Genomic DNA, 15722 nt, shown 5'->3' with positions numbered 1-15722 from the left:
ACGCATCACTCTCCTCTATAGATAGAACAACCAGCAGAAGTCCAACAAGGAAATAGAGAAGTTAAACAACTTGATAAATGAATTAGATCTAATAGACATTTACAAGGCAGTACACCCCAAAACACCAGGATATAGATTCTTCTCTAGTACTCATGGAACATTCTCCAAAATGGATCATATGCTGGGGCACAAAAGAGGTCTTTATTAATTTAAAAATATTGAAATTTTTCAAAGTACTTTCTCTGATCACAGTGGAATGAAGATAAATAATGATAACCACTAAAGAATGAGAAATTTCACAAACATATGGAGATTAAATAACCCATTCTGAAACAAACCGTGGGTCAAAGAAACAATAGCTAGAGAAATCAATAGCTATCTGAAGACAAATGAAAATGAGAATACAATACATCTGAACTTATGGGATATGGCAAAAGTGGTGCCAAGGGGTAAATTTATTGCCCTAAATGCCTATACTAAAAATCAAGAAGGGCAAAAATAGAGGACTTAACTGCTTACCTGAAGGACCTTGAGAAAGAACAGCAAATTAACCCCAAGTAAAAAGAAGAAGAGAAATAACAAAGATTAAAGCCAAGTTAACTGAAATGGGAGAACACAACAATCCTAGAAAGAATGAATAGAACCAAAACTTGGTTCTTTGAGAAAATCAATAACATTGATGTGCCACTAGCAAGACAGACAAAGAAAAAAGAGCAGGTGCAAATAAACAAAACCAGAGCTGAGAAGAGTGCATTACCATAGACCTAGAAGAAATAAAACATAGGAGGATACTATGAACAACTGTATGTCTAAAAACTACATAACTTAGATGAAATGGACAAATTCCTGCAAACATACAAATGAACTACACTGTCTCAGGAAGAAATAGAAGATCTCAACAAATCAATCTCAAGTAAAGTGGTTCAATCAGTCATCAAAAATCCTCCTACTAAGAAAAGCCAAGGGCTAGATGGCTTTACAGGACAATTTTATCAAACATTCCAAAAAACAGCAAACACCAATCCTGCTCAGAATTTTCCAAAAATTTGAAGAAAAAGGAACACTACATAGCTCATCTTATGAGACTAATATTATTTAATACCAAAACCAGGTAAAGATGCCATAAGAAAGGTAAACTACAGACCAATCACCCTAATGAAAATCAACACAAAAATTCTCAACAAAATACTAGCAAATCTACCAACAACACATTAAAAGAATTATACCCCATGACCAAGCAGGGTTTATATGAGGCATACAAGGATGGTTCAACATGAGAAAATCAATTAATGTAATACAGCATATTAACAAACCAAAAGGGAAAACACTTGATCATCTCGATTCATGCTGAAAAAGTTTTCAACAAAATTCAACATCCTTGTCTTATAAAAACACTTCAAAAATAGGAATCAATGGTGTCCTAGTTTGCTAGCTGCTGGAATGCAATATACCAGAAATGGAATGGCTTTTTAAAAGGGGAATTTAATAAGTTGCTTGTTTACAGTTCTAAGGCTGAGAAAATGTCCCATTCATAAGTCTATACAAATGTCCAATCAAAGGCATCCAGGGAAAGATAACTTGGTTCAAGAAGTTCAGGGTTTCTCTCTCAAGTGAGAAGGAACATGGCAAATGCAGTTTCTCTCTTGGCTGGAAGAGCACATGGCAACAAGGCATCATCTGCTAGCTTTCGGCTTCCTGTTTCATGAAGTTGGGGGGCATTTTGCTTCTTCATCTCCAAAGGGCCCTGGCTAGTGGGCTCTCTGCTTCTTATGGCTATGTCATTCTTCTCTGCTCTCTCTGAATCTCTTCATTCTCCAAAATGTTTCCACTTTTATAGGACTCCAGAAACTTATCAAGACCCACCCAAATGGGTGGAGACATGTCATCACCTAAGCAAGCTGAACAGCCACTCTTGATTAAATCACATCTCCAGGAAGATAATCTGATTACAGTTTCAAACATACAGTATTGAATAGGGATTATTCTGCCTTTACAAAATGGTATTTAGATTAAAACATGGCTTTTCTAGGGGATATACATCTTTTCAAACGAGCACAAATGGTAACTTCCTCAATATGATAAAGGGCATATACGAAAACCAATAGCCAACATCATACTCAATGAAGAGAGATGGAAAGCTTGCACCGTAAGATCAGGAATGAGACAAGGATGCCCTCTGTCACCACTATTATTCAGCATTGCACTAGAAGTTGTACTAGAACAATCAAGCAGGACAAAGAAATAAAAGGCATTCAAATTGGAAAGGAAGAAGTAAAACTTTCATCATTTGCAGATGACATGATTCTATACTTAGAAAATCCTGAAAAATCTACAACAAAGTTACTTGAGCTGATAAAAAAAAATCAGCAAGGTAGTAGGATATAAAATTAATGTGGAAAAATCAGTAATGTTTCTATACACAAGCAATGGCCTAACTGAGGAGTCAGTTAAGGAAAAAGGTCCATTAAAAATGGCAACTAAAATAATCAAGTATTTAGGAATGAACTTAACTAGCAATGTAAAGGACTTGTACACAGAAAACTACATAACATTGCTAGAATAAATCAAAGATCTAAATAGATGAAAAGACATCCCCTGCTCGTGGATAGGAGGTTTAAATAGAGATAAGATGTCAATTCTACTTAAATTGTTCTACAGATTAACTGAAGTACCAATCAAAATTCCAACAACCTACTTTGATAAATTGAAAAAGCTAGTTATCAAATTTATCTGAAAGGAAAAGAGCCCTCAAATAGCTAAAATCATCCAAAATAAGAACTATGACGTGGGAGGACTAACACTTCTGATTTTAAAATTTATTATAACCACATTGGTCAAAACAGCATGGTACTAGCACAAAGAGAGAAGTATTGGCCAATGGATTTGAATTGAGAGTGCAGAAATGGACCACCAAATCTATGGTCAACTGATATTTGGTATGGTCCCCAAATCCAGTGAACTGGGACAAAATGGTCTTTTCAATTAATGGGCATGGAAGAACTGGATATCAACAGCCAAAAGAATGAAAGAGGACCCTTACCTCACACCTTATTAAAAAATTAACTCAAAGTGGATCAAACACCTACATACAAGGAGTAGTGCCATATGGCTTCTAGAAAAAAATATAGTGAAACATAGTCAAGACTTAGTAATAGGAGGTACCTTCCTAAACTTTACACCCAAACCACAAGCAACAAAAGAAAAAATAGATCAATGGGAACAAAGTCAAATGCTTCTGCACCTCAAAAGAATTTGTCAAAAAGGTGAAAAAGCAGCCAACTCAGTGGGAGGAAATATTTGGAAATCACACATCAGATAAAACTTTGATATCCTGCATACATAAAGAAATTATACAACTCAACAACAAACGAACAAACAACCCAATTATAAAATGGGCTAAAGATATGAATAGGCATTTTTCTCTTGATTTTCATTTAATCAAGAGAAAACTGGTGCTGTTATAAATTTAATTTGATGTTGAATGATAGAATGGAAATGGAGAAATCAAATTGGAAGAGTGTACATTAGTGAACATTCTACAAATGTAATATGGATAGTATATGGAGCTACAGTGTAACTGACCTCTTCAGACCAAACCCTTCCGCCCTTGGGCCAATCACACGAACACGATTATCTCCTGATTTTTCTCAGTACTCTGTATAATTTTGTAGTCCTTTTTGTTTTCAGTGGGACATTGTTTTAGTTTGCTAAAGCTGCCAGAATGCAACACACCAGAGATGGCTCGACTTTCAATAAGGGGATTTATTTAGTTACAGATTTACAGTTTCTCAGAGAAAGGGCAGTTAGCTTTTATCTGATTTGCTATGTCACATGGGAAGTCACACAGTGACATCTGCTGGCCTTCAATTCTTCTAACTACTTTCCTCGTGGTGTGTCCTTTCTGCATCTCCAAACTTCTGGGTCTGAGCTCCTCTCTTCTGACTCGACTTCTTTTAAGCCTCAATAATGGTGAAAGGCACTCCCCTTAGCCAACTGCAGATGTAATCAGCCATAGACGAATTTCACATGCTGATGATTTATGTCCACAGCAACAGAACTGGGCAGCAGCATCTGGCCAAGTTGACCTTGAACCTAACTACTACAGATGTATATTCAATACATATATATGAATTATTTAATCTTGAGAGGACAAAACAAATAGAGAACAGACAATATTTCCATAAGGACCACCATAAAAATGTAAGATTCAGATGATGTCCAAAGCTCTAATAGCTTTGCTGTAGATTGGTTGGGATTTTCAGTCATAGAGTATCATGTTGTCTGCAGACAGTGAAAGTTTTACTCCTTCTTTTCCAGTTTGGATGCCTTTTATTTCTTTTTGTAGTTTGATTGCTCTAGCTAGAACTTCCAACACAACATTGAATAGCAGTGAAAGGGACATCCTTGTCTTTTTCCTGATCTTAGAGGGAAAGCTTTCAGTCTTTCCCCATTGAGGATGATGTCAGCTGTGGGTTTTTCATATATTTCCTTTATCATGCTGAGGAACTTTCCTTCTCTCCCTGTTTTTTGAAGTGTTTACATCAAGAAAAGATGTTAAGTTTTGTCAAATGCCTTTTCTGCATCAATTGAGATTATTATGTTTTTTTTTCCATTTTGACTTGTGAATATGGTGTATTATATTAACTGATTTTCTTATGTTAAATCAGGCTTGAACAGCTGGAATAAATCCCACTTGGTCATACTGTATAATTCTTTTAATGTGCTGTTGGATAATATTTGCAAGTATTTTGTGGTTGGATCTGTATTCATTTAAAAAATTGGTCTGTAATTTTCTCTTCATGTAGTATCTGTTTGGTTTTGGTATTACAGTGATGTTGGCTTCATTGTATGAGTTAGGTATCTTTCCTTCATCTCCAATTTTTTTAAGAGTTTCAGCAGGATTGGTACTAATTATTTCTTAATTCCTTTTTAGAATTCACCTGTGAACCCATCTTGTCCTGGACTTTGCTTTTTTGGAAGTTTCTTGATGACTGATTCTACCTCTTTACTTGTGGTTGGTTTGATGAGGTCCTCTATTTCTTCTCAAGTCATTGTTGGTTGTTCAACTTTCATGGACGTTGTCCATTTCATCTAAGTTGTCGAGTTTATTAGCATAGAGGTGCTCATAGTATTCTCTGATTAGCTCCTCTATTTCTGCAGGGTCAGTGGTTTTGTCTCCTCTTCTGTTTTTTTTTTTTTTTTTTTTGCATCCTCTCTTTTTTTTTCTTTCTTTTTTTTTTTTTCTTTTTGTCAACCTAGCTAAGGGTGCATTGATTTTATTGATTTCCTCAAAGAACCAACTTCTGGTTTTGCTGATTTTCTTGATTGCTTTCATGTTCTCAATTTCATTTATTTGTTTTAATTTTCATTGTTGCTTTCCTAATTTTCGTTATTCCTTTCCTTTTGTTTGCTTTGGTGTTAGTTTGCTGTTCTTTCTCTAATTCTTCCAAGTTAACAGTCAATTCCTCAATTTTTAATTTTATTTATTTATTTATTTGTTGGGCAGGCACCAGGAATTGAACCTGGGGTGTCCAGCATGGCGAGGACTCTGCCACTGAGCCACTGTGACCCGCCCTCTTTCTTTTTAAATATATGCATTTGTCAATAAATTTCCCTCTTAACACTGCTTTTGCTGCATCCCATAAATTTGGATATGTTGTGGTTTCAATTTCATTTGCCTTGAGATATTTACTGATTTCTCTCATAATTTCTTCCTTGACCCACTGGTTGTTTAAGAGTGTCATTTAGCTTCTATATATTTGTGAATTTTCTGGCCTTCTACCTGTTATTGATCTCCAACTTTACTGCATTATGATCTGAGAAAATATTTTGTATAATTTCAATCTTTTTAAATCTATTGAGGCTTGCTCTGTGACCTAGCATAATGCCAATCCTTGAGAATGATGCATGGGCACTCTAGAAAAATATGTATCCTGCTGTTGGGGTGTATAATGTTCTGTAAGTATCTGTTAAGTCTAGATAATGTATCATATTATTCAGATTACCATTTCTTTATTGATCCTGTGTCTAGATGTCCTATCCATTGATGAGAGCAGCAAGTTGAAGTCCCCAACTATTATGGTAAAGGTGTCTGCTTCTCCCTTCAATGTCGTCAGTGTTTGCCTCATGTACTTTGGAGCACTCTGCCCTGGTACATAAACGTTTATGATTGTTATGTCTTCCTGTTGAATTGTTCCTTTTATTATTAATATATACTGTCCATCTTTGTCTCTTTTGTTTTACATTTGAAGCCTAATTTGTCAGATATTAGCATAGCTACCCCTGCTGTTTCCTGATTGTTGTTTGCATGAAATAGCTTTTCCCAGTCTTTCAATCTTTTTGTGTCTTTGGTCTAAAATGAGTCTCCTTTAGACAGAATATAGCTTTGTCCTGGTTTTGAATCCATTCTGCCAGATTATATCTTTTTTTTCTTCCACATCCCTTTTTTAAATTATTTTTTACTTAATGTATCAACATAGAAACACAAACATCCTTACCACATGATTATTCCATTCTTGTTATATAATCAATAATTCACAATATCACATAGTTGTATATTCATCATCATGATAACTTCTTAGAACATTTGCATTAATTCAGAAAAAGAAATAAAAAGAAAACAGAAAAAAAATCATACATACCATACCCCTTACCCTTTCCTTTCATTGATCACTAGCATTTCAATCTACTAAATTTAACATTTGTTCCCTCTATCATTTATTTATTTTGAATCCATATGTTTTACTCATCTGTCTACAAAGTAGATAAAGGGAGCATCAGACACAAGGTTTTCACCATCACACAGTCACATTGCAAAAGCTATATCATTACACAATCATCTTCAAGAAACATGGCTACTGGAACACAGCTCTACATTTTCAGGCAATTTCCTCCAGCTTCTCCATTACACCTTCACTATAAAGGTGATATCTATTTAATGTGTAAGAATAACCTCCAGGATAACATCACGACTCTGTATGGAATCTCTCAGTCATTGACACTTTATTTTGTCTCACTTCGTTCTTCCCACTTTTGGTCAAGAAGTTTTTCTCAATCCCTTGATGCTGAGCCCCAGCTCATTCGAGGATTCTGTCCTACATTGCCAGGAATGTTCACCCTCGTGGAAATCATGTCCCATGTAGAGAGGGGGAGAGCAGTGAGTTTACTTGTTGTGTTGGCTGAGAGAGAGAGAGAGGCCATAACTGAGCAACAAAAGCGATTCTCTGGGGTAACTCAGGTCTAATTTTAAGTAGGCTTAGCCTATCATTTGAGGGGTTAAATTTCATATGAACAAACCCCCAGATTGAAGGCTCCACTTATTGCTATGGTTGTCTCCACTGCTTGTGAGAATATTAAGAATTCTCCACTTGGATAAGTTGAGTTTCCCCCCATTCTCATCATTCCCCCAAGGGGGCTTTGCAAATACTTTTTTATTCATTGTTCAAATCACTCTGGGATTTATTGGGGCATCACTCTGGACAAACCTACAAAATCTCATGCCCTACTCAAGGTTTCATGTACTTATGGTGTTCAATTAAGCTGATAATATAAGTTATATTAGGAAATGCACTACAGACTGTCTTTTGATTGGAGAGTTTAATCCATTAACATTTAATGTTATTATTGTAAAAGCAGTACATTCTTCTACACTTCTGTCTTTTGGATTTTATATGTCATATCTAATATTTTTTCTCTTTTTACCTTTATCGAAAGTTTGCATTTAGATACTCTTCTCCAGATTGTTCTCTCTCCTGCCTTTTCCTGTCTGCCTGAGAAGCTCCTCTTAGTATTTCTTGTAGAGCCAGTCTCTTGGTCACAAATTCTCTCACTGATTGTTTGTCTGAAAATATTTTTATCTTACCCTCATTTTTGAAGGACAATTTTGCCGGGTATAGAATTCTGCATTGGCAGTTTTTCTCCTTTAGAAACTTAAATGTATCATACCACTGCCTTCATGGTTTCTGCTGAGAAATCCAAACATAATTTTATTGGGCTTCTCTTCTTTGTGATGCATTGCTTTTCTCTTGCTACTTTCAAAATTCTCTCTTTCTCTTTGACGTTTGACAGCCTGATTAGTAGGTGTCTTGGAGTATGTCTGTTTGGATCTATTCTTTTTGGGGTATGCTGCACTTCTTAAGATTTGTAATTTTATGTCTTTCATAGGAGATGGGAAATTTTCAGTGGTAATTTCCTCTATTAGTTTTTCTCCTCTTCTCTTCTCTTCACCTTCTGGGACACCGACAATATATATATATTCATGCACTACAAGGTGTCATTCAATTTCCTGAGACTAGACTGATATTTTTCCATTCTTTTCCCTATATTTTCTTTTGTGTGTCAGATTTCAGATGTCCAGTACTCTAGTTCACTGATTCTTTCTTCTGCCTCTTCTAATCTATTGTTGTAGGTTTCCATTGTTTTTTTCATCTCTTCTACTGTGTCTTTTATTCCCATAAGTTCTGTGATTTGTTTTTTCAAACTTTCAAGGTCTTCTTTTTGTTCATCCAGTGTCTTCTTTATATACTCCCTCAACTCGTTGATTTGATTTTTGATGAGATTTTTCATGTCAGTTTGATTATCCTGAATTAGTTGTTTCAACTCCTGTATCTCATCTGAAGTGTTGGTTTGTTTCTCAGACTGGGCCATATCTTCAATTTTGCTAGTATGACTTGTTATTTTTCACTGCCATCTATGCACAAACGGCTTATTTCTAAAATAGAAAAAAAATCCAATTATAAAGTGAGCATAAGACATGAACAACATTTCTCTAAGGAGATACAGATAGCAAATAAGCACATGAAAAGTTGTCCAACATCATTAGCCATTAGGAAAGTGCAAATTAAAACCACAATGATATATCACAACACACACCAAGCAAACAACTGAAAACAAAATAGAGAAAAAAACAAATATGGGTGATGATACACTGAAAATAAAACTGTTATACATTACTGGTAGGGATGTCAAATGGTACAGACGCTTGGGGAAATAATTTTCTTATAAAATTAAATACGTGTTTACCATACAACCTTGGAATTATAATTCTGGGGGCATTTATCTGAGAGAAGTGGAAACTTATATTCACACAAAAACCTGTACACCAATGTTCATAGCAGCTTTACTTGTAGTAGGAAAATACCATATGTCCTTCACTGAGTGAATCGCTGAACAAACTGTCAAACATCCATTCAATGGAATATTACTCAGCAATAAAATGGAATGAATTATTGATACATGCACTGTGTATGAACCTCAGAGGGTCATTACACTTAATGTAAAAATGAACCTCAACAAGTCATATGCTGTATGAATCCATTCATCTAGCATTCTTAAAATGTCAAAATGAGAAATTGGTGGTTGTTAGAGTATATGGATGACAGGTAAAGAGTTGGTGGGAGGGTATAAATACACAAAGATAGCATTAATGAGTTATTTTGTGGTGACGTAATAGTTACGTTTCTTGTCTATGGTAGTAGTGGTTTCACAAATTTAAACTGCATGAAATTGCATGCGTGTATGTGAACATGGCACACACACACACAAATAAATACAAGTTAAAAGAATGTTGAATTGACACAATGAAAGTAATTAACAGCATTGATTATACATTTGAATGTGGTTAAAGAGGAAATTTTAGGATGTATATATGTTACTAGAGTAAAACTTTTTAAGAAATCAATGGAACTATACAAACACAAATATTGAATACTAAGTTAAACCATGGATCATAATTAATAATACAATTATAAAAAATACACTTCCATCAATTGTAACAAATGTACCACTGCAATGCAAAATGTCAATTCCAGGGTGGTATGTGGGACTTTTGTATTTTATCTATGACTGTTCTGTAAATTTACAAGTTCTCTATCAAAAAAGAACAGAATGACAGAAACAATGGTAACGTATCAGCATCAATTTCCTGGGTTGGGTACCAGGCTACAGTTACATATTACCACTGGGAAAAGTGGCAGAGTGCTCACTGATCCTTGGAACTACTTTTGGTCCTTGCTGTGAGTTTACCCTATCAAAAAAACCTAGAAATAATTGGGTTTGCTTGATGTGTTACTATGATAACAGTTGCATGGAAGAGTTGACAAATCAGGAGAGATGCTCAGCCTACTCAAAGTTAAAACAGAGTACATTCAGTCATAATTTCAGTTAATATTTTAGAATCAAATGTAACTGTGCTGGTTTGAAAGGATGTATGGACCCTAGAAAAGCCATGTGTTCTAGTTTGCTAGTTGCCAGAATGCAACACACCAGAGACAGATTGGCTTTTAATAAAAGGGGGCTTATTTTGTTGGTTCTTCACAGGAAAGGCAGCTAACTTTCCACTGAGGTTCTTTCTTACGTGGGAAGGTGCAGGATGGTCTCTGCTGGCCTTCTCTCCAGGCCTCTGGATTCCAATAACTTCCTCCAGGGTGATTTCTTTCTGTATCTCCAAAGGCCTGGGCTGAGCTGCGAGTGCTGAGATGAGGTATGCTGAGCTGCTTGGGCTGTGCTACATTGCATTCTCTCATTTAAGCACCAGCCAATTAAATCAAACATCATTCATTGCAGCAGGCACACCTCCTAGCTGACTGCAGATGTAATCAGCAACAGATGAGGTTCACGTACCATTGGCTCATGTCTACAGCAAAAGAAGTAGGTTATAAAGACTATAAAAAGGAGAAATTAAAAAAGGCCAAAGTATTTCAGGATCATTTCATAGAAGTGGGAATCTGAGCCAAAACTTAATATGTGTAGTAGCAAAAATTAACATTCACCTGGCCAAGGTGACAACTGAATCTAACTACCACACCATGTTTTAATCTAAATCCCATTTCATAAAGGCAGGATAATCCCTATTCAATACTATATGTTTGAAACTGTAATCAGATCATCTCCCTGGAGATGTGATTTAATCAAGAATGGTTGTTAAACTGGATTAGGTGATGACATGTCTCCAGCCATTTGGGTGGGTCTTGATAAGTTTCTGGAGTCCTATAAAAGAGGAAATGTTTTGGAGAATGAAGGAGATTCAGTAGAAACAGAGCAGAATGACACAGCCAAGAGAAGCAGAAGTCCACTAGCCAGTGACCTTTGGAGATAAAGAAGGAAAATGCCTCCCGGGGAGCTTCATGAAACAGGAAGCCAGAAGAAGCTAGCAGATGGCATTGTGTTTGCCATGTGCCCTTCCAGATGCGGGAGGAACCCTGAACGTGTTCACCATGTGCCTTTCCAGATAAGAGAGAAACTGTGATTGTGTTCGCCATGTGTCTTCCACTTGAGAAAGAAGCCCTGAACTTCATCGGCCTTCTTGAATCAAGGTATCTTTCCTGGATGCCTTACATTGGACATTTCTATAGACTTGCTTCAACTGGAACATTTTCTCAGCCTTAGAACTGTAAACTAGCAACTTACTAAATTCCCCTTTTTAAAAGCCATTCTGTTTCTGCTATATTGCATTCCAGCAGCTAGCAAACTAGAACAGTAATATTCACTGACTTCTTTGAAAATAGGCTTAATCATTCTTGTTAGGAGACATTTTGCTGAAAACATCTTTAAAAATGATTATCTCTATTTTCCATGCCACAGAAACAATCAAATTTCCTTAATAGTACATTATTCCTACTAACCCACAGGAGAACTTTGCCATTTGAATGTCATTTGTAATAAAATAACCATAGTCATTATGCTCTGACATCCAAGTGGTTTTGTATAACTCTGCTCTTCTGCAGTCTCTCCTATAAGCTAAGCCAGAGTTTATATCTTCAACAAAGGACAGTCTCAGAACCTTTTGGAAAGAAGCTGTATCAAACACTTCAAACTATGGACATTTCAATTAATAGACTTAAAAGCATGCTTCTCAGCTGACATCACTTACACAAATTTTAAGGTGCTCAAGTGTACTGAGTCAGAATTCTTTTTAGCCAGGAAGATGATCTCAGGAGACCAGTAACCTGAAATACTTAAAAACAAGAAATAATTATGTATAACTGAATAAACTGATTGGAGAGGAGGGATCCCCTAGATACATGGCTTGGACATTTCCATTTATACAATGCTCTCATCTTGAATCTATGTGAAATACCTCTCTCCTACCTGGATTTATAGTTGAGCCACAATGTAATTATATAAAAATCTATTATATATTACATACAAGGGCATGATGAGGCCATTCTTTTTAGTGGATTGTAACCCAGGAGGGGGAAAGTGCTCAATTAATAATGTGTGTTATCTAGCATACTGTGTGTGTGATTAATTCTCATTTTATTGTGATAGAGCCAGAGAAGGGTTGGAAGATTATAAAAAGGAGAAATTAAAGCAGGTCAAAGTATTTCAGGATCATTTCATAGAAGTGGGAATCTGAGCCAAAACTTAATATCTGTAGTAGCAAAAATTAACAAGATGCCTCCTCATGTGCCAGGCATGCTGAGGAATTTAATGAATATATTTTAGAATTTTATAGAGAAAGAAAATGGTGAAAGATGTGATGTCGGGAAGAATGTTGTATGCACAGAGTATTTAGAGAGGACAATATAAACTGTGGCATAGTGCTGGGGAGGTCACAGACATGCTTAGCCATCAGTGTAATCATGATTTAAGTTCAAGAAATGTGCTTATAGCAGCAGACAGGACAGTGCTTGCCCAACTAGACCACCAGGCATCACCACCTGGACAAGCTGACACATGAACCTGACCACAACAAATAGGAATCACAACCGTCTGGTCATGAAGATCTGCCCATGCCCTCAGAACAAATTTGCCAAACTCATCAACGTCTTTCCTTCCATAATCCCAATAGTTGTTCCAGCTCTTTGAACATGAGAGATTGGGGATTGGAAAGGAACAATCTTGTATACTGAGTAGCAGTACAATATTATTGAGCACACATTGCATCCCCTGTCACTTACTAGCAGGTGTTCTGATGTGAGCTGCTCTGCTGCTCAAGCTGCAGTTTCATCATTAGCAACAGAGGTTGTGGAGAGCATCAAGTCAGGAAAGTCAGGCTCTGTAAAGAGACTAGATGGGGGCGGGGCGGGCCACGGTGGCTCAGCAGGCAAATTCTCACCTGCCATGCCAGAGGACCTGGGTTCGATTCCCGGTGCCTGCTCATGTAAAAATAAAAGAGAGACTAGATGGGGGAAAGGGGTGCAGTCAGAGTCTGACTTGCATCTGAATGGATGACCTCTGCACCCCTAGAGTCTACAAGAGAGCTGGTCACATAAGCACAGCTCACATTCACTGTGCATTCCCACCTGCAGGGCACTGTGCTAACAATGAGCTCATTTAATCTGCACTTCTCTAGGAGCAAAAACTAGTTATTATTCCCATTTTACAGATGAGTAAATTGACACACAAGAATTTACGTAACTGGGTCAAGATCACACACTTGATAAGTAGCATAGTGAGGATTTAGATCCAGCAGTTTATATCCCCCTTTCCTGCTTTAATATTCTCCATAGCATATATCATCTCAACATTATATGTGTGTGTATAAATATATATACATATGATTTATTTTATCATGTATTTCTCCCACTAGAATGTAAATTCCATGAAGGCAGGAATTTTTCCTATTTTCATTGTCCTCTGTGTCTCCAAAATTTATATCAGTGACTAAGACAAAGTAAGTGCTTAGCCAAAATTTATTGATTGAATGATTGTAGCTCCACTATACATGCTTAACCACTAGTTATATGACTCTCTATCATGGTCTGTTCTTTTAAAACTATTTAAATGGAAACTGTATAAATGTAAAGGATTGTTATGAAATACTTTGGTTTGACAACCCCCCAAAATAACTGTGTGGTTATTAATTTAAAAATAACTGGTATGGACACTTCCGGAGAAGATGGCGACTTAGTAAGGCACGCGGGTCTTAGTTCCTCCTCCAGAACAACTACTAAAGAACTAGAAACAGTACAGAACAGCTCCCGGAGCCATGACAGAGACCAGACACACAGTGTACCCCATTCTGGAACGGCTGGACCAGCTAAGAGACTCCACTGCGGTGAGGTCCCCGAGAGGCACGCGCTTCCCCGGGCTGCGGCGGCTGGCAGCCGGAGCCCCTCCCTCCCTCCTTCCCGGGCCAGCTGGGAGGTTTGGATCGGCGGTTCCCCAAGCCGCGGTGGCTGGCACCCCTCCCCCACGCGTGGCTTCCCGGGCCAGCTGGGAGCTTTGGATCGGCGGTTCCCCAAGCCGCGGTGGCCAGCAACCAGAGCCCCTTCCACACACGCGGCTTCCCGGGCCAGTTGGGAGCCTAGGAACAGCAGTTCCCCAAGCCGCGGCAGCTGGCGACCCTCCCCCACAGGTGACTTCCTGGAGGGAAAGGAAAGAGTCTCCAACAGTAGTAGAGACTGAGCCCAACCTAACACCAAAAGTGGCATTAATGAACAACTTCTGACTACTAAAAATAGGCCCTCAGCTCAGGTGAAACTGATCAAGGCAGAAGTCGTCGATTGGGCTAATTGAAAAAGAGGAGAGGGAGCAAAACAGAGACTTCTGCGGCTGTTTCTACAGAGGCTTCGTTACCTCTGGGCTCAGCGCTGGGATTACGCAGGGTTGCAACCTCCCCGCGGGAGGGGTGAAACGCAACTCAGGTGGAATCTCTCTCTCAAGGAATTCAGATCCCAGGACTTCACAATTTGAAGCCATTAAAACCAACCTACAACCTTTCCTCTGTCTCCATCACACACCCAGCAGCGAGAGTCTTCCAAAGTTAAAGGAGCCACAACATCTTTTACTGGTGGGACCCGCAGACAAACAAGCACCACATACCAGGCAGGATAAGAAAAACAGAGCCCAGAGACTTCACAGGAAAGTCTTTCAACCTGCTGGATCCCACACTCAGGGAAATCTGATTAAATACCCAGACGCCAGCAAAAAATAACAAATCACACCAGGAAAATTGAAGATATGGCCCAGTCAAAGGAACAAACCAACAGCTCAAATGAGATACAGGAGCTGAGACAACTAATTCTGAATATACAAACAGAAATGGAAAACCTCTTCAAAAACCAAATTGATAAATTAAGGGAGGACATGAAGAAGGCATGGGATGAACAAAAAGAAGAAATGGAAAGTCTGAAAAAACAAATCACAGAACTTATGGGATTGAAAGACACAGTAGAAGAGATGAAAAAAACAATGGAAACCTACAATGGTAGATTTAAAGAGACAGAGGCTAGAATTAGTGAACTGGAGGATGGAACATCTGAAATCTAAAAAGAAACAGAAACTATAGGGAAAAGAATGGAAAATTTTGAGCAGGGGCTCAGGGAACTGAATGATAATATGAAGCGCACAAATATACGTGTCGTGGGTGTCCCAGAAGGAGAAGAGAAGGGAAAAGGAGGAGAAAAACTAATGGAAGAAATTATCACTGAAAATTTCCCAACTCTTATGAAAGACCTAAACTTACAGATCCAAGAAGTGCAGCGCACCCCAAAGAGAATAGACCCAAATAGGCGTTCTCCAAGACACTTACTAGTTAGAATGTCAGAGGTCAAAGAGAAAGAGAGGGTCTTGAAAGTAGCAAGAGAAAAACAATCCATCACATACAAGGGAAACCCAATAAGACTATGTGTAGATTTCTCAGCAGAACAAAACGGTAAATTAATATTAGAAAGTCCCTGTGATGGTTTGAAGTTGTTATATACCCCAGAAAAGATCATGATCTTAAAGTTAATCCATCCCTGGAGTCATAAACCTATTCTGGGTGGGTCCTTTTGATT

The 15722-nt window shown here is 37.7% G+C and overlaps 1 long non-coding RNA gene across 1 annotated transcript in view; it reads right to left on the bottom strand.

Annotated features, from left to right (window-relative positions):
- Nucleotides 1–5181: 5181 nt before the first annotated feature.
- Nucleotides 5182–15722, bottom strand: part of LOC143673785 (uncharacterized) — a 32197-nt gene continuing 21656 nt past the window's right edge. Inside the window, exons 2-3 of the long non-coding RNA XR_013170641.1 lie at nt 11870–11953; nt 5182–8710 (exon numbers count right to left, since the gene is read on the bottom strand). This is a non-coding gene — a long non-coding RNA (uncharacterized LOC143673785). The remainder of the gene's footprint in view (nt 8711–11869; nt 11954–15722) is intronic.

The sequence above is a fragment of the Tamandua tetradactyla genome, chromosome 2 (genome assembly GCF_023851605.1).
Source record: "Tamandua tetradactyla isolate mTamTet1 chromosome 2, mTamTet1.pri, whole genome shotgun sequence".
Lineage (NCBI taxonomy): Eukaryota > Metazoa > Chordata > Mammalia > Pilosa > Myrmecophagidae > Tamandua > Tamandua tetradactyla.
Note: the sequence above shows the minus strand (reverse complement) of the source record. Positions and strands in the feature narration are given on the sequence as shown.